The following is a 1563-nucleotide window of genomic DNA, read 5'->3' as shown; positions in this document are numbered from 1 at the left end:
AGCTCAATTATGATATCAGAAAATGCAAAGGCATTCCTTGTTCCTGGATAGGAAGAACCAACATTTAAAAATGGCTATACTCATGAAAGTTTTATACAAATTTAATGCAATTCCAATTAAAATACCACAATAATACCTCACAGAGCTGGAGAAAACATGCCTAAAATTCACTTGGAAATGGAATAGACCTAGAAGAGCAAAACTAATCCTAGCCAAAAAAGGCAAGGCAGGAAACATCACAACCCCTGACTTGAAATTATACTACAAAATTTGTGTCATAAAATTAGCATAGCCCTGGCTCAAAACAACAGACCTGCGGATGAGTGGAACAGAATAGAAAATGCAAACATAATTACAAACACACTCAGCCACCTTGTCTTTGACAAAGGGGCCAAATAGGTTCACTGGAAGAAAGATAGACTCTTTAATGAATGGCACTGGAAAATGGCTTTCCACATGCTGAAGACTAAAACTAGACCCATGTCTATACCATGCATTAAAGTCAACATGGACCAAAGATCTTAATATTATAACAGAAGCACTAAATCTACTGGAAGAGAAAGTAGGTAGAAATCTTGAGGACATTGGGAGATGCAGAGAGTTCACAAATAAAACCCAAATTGCATAGGAAGGACTTCAAAAAATCACTAACTGGGATCTCATCTAATTGAAAAGTTTTGTGCATCAAAAGAAATCATCAACACAGTGAAAAGAGAACCCACAGAGTGAGAAAAAATTTAGCTCTCTGCCCCTCAGATAAATATCTAGAACATATAAAGTATTGAAAAAATCATCCCCAATTCAAAGATCCAGCCCAAAAAGGGGAGAGACCAATGCACAGTTCTAAGATGGACAAGTATAAAATGAAGATAAATATATGAAAAAAATGATCAACTTCATTAGTCATTTAAGAAGTAAAATTAAAACAACATTGAAATCACATCTTGGACAATGTACAATATATTAATTATTGAAAATGTCCTATTAATCAGCTTTAAAACTTTCTCGTTGATATTTATTTCTCAATAAAACAAAATAAAATTTAAAAAACAATCACATGTTAGTGGGAGAGCTCCCAGCTGCCATGCGCCCAAAGGAACTGTCCAGTCCAAGCCCAAGCACAGTGTGAGTGAGACCCTTTTCCACGCCATTGAGACCCACCACCACCAGTCCACAGCCCCCCGCCCCATGACAGTGGAGTGAGTGAGCACTTCTGCTGCATTCTCAGGACCCCCAGATCCAGCCCTATCCCAGGCCCGGTGAGTGTGTGCAAGAGCTTCCCCTCTTCCCTGCTCCCCCTCTCCCACTTCAGACTCAGCTCAGGCCTGGCATACAGACCTGGGGTGAAAATCTGCAGCTGCAGTCCCTGCAGAGAGAATAGGAGACAGAAACACCAGCTAGTCCAGGAGCAGAACATCTTGCCTGAGGGGCATAACAAGTTCACTCCCAAGGGTTGCAGCAGGAAGGAGCTGGGAACAGAAGCCAGACCTAAGTCAGGAAAAACGGGATAAATTCAAACTTTGTAGATTTGCACCTGAATTTCAGTAGGTTCTAAGGTTATAA

At 40.2% G+C, this 1563-nt stretch overlaps 1 long non-coding RNA gene across 1 annotated transcript in view; it reads right to left on the bottom strand.

Annotated features, from left to right (window-relative positions):
* Positions 1–647, bottom strand: part of LOC111814396 — a 6062-nt gene extending 5415 nt beyond the window's left edge. The window contains exon 1 of the long non-coding RNA XR_002819398.1: positions 636–647. This is a non-coding gene — a long non-coding RNA (uncharacterized LOC111814396). The remainder of the gene's footprint in view (positions 1–635) is intronic.
* Positions 648–1563: the final 916 nt, after the last annotated feature.

This window comes from Octodon degus, unplaced genomic scaffold (assembly GCF_000260255.1).
Source record: "Octodon degus isolate 3935 unplaced genomic scaffold, OctDeg1.0 scaffold00009, whole genome shotgun sequence".
Taxonomy (NCBI): Eukaryota; Metazoa; Chordata; class Mammalia; order Rodentia; family Octodontidae; genus Octodon; species Octodon degus.
The sequence above is the reverse complement of the archived record's forward strand: the minus strand, read 5'-3'. Positions and strand labels throughout refer to the sequence as shown.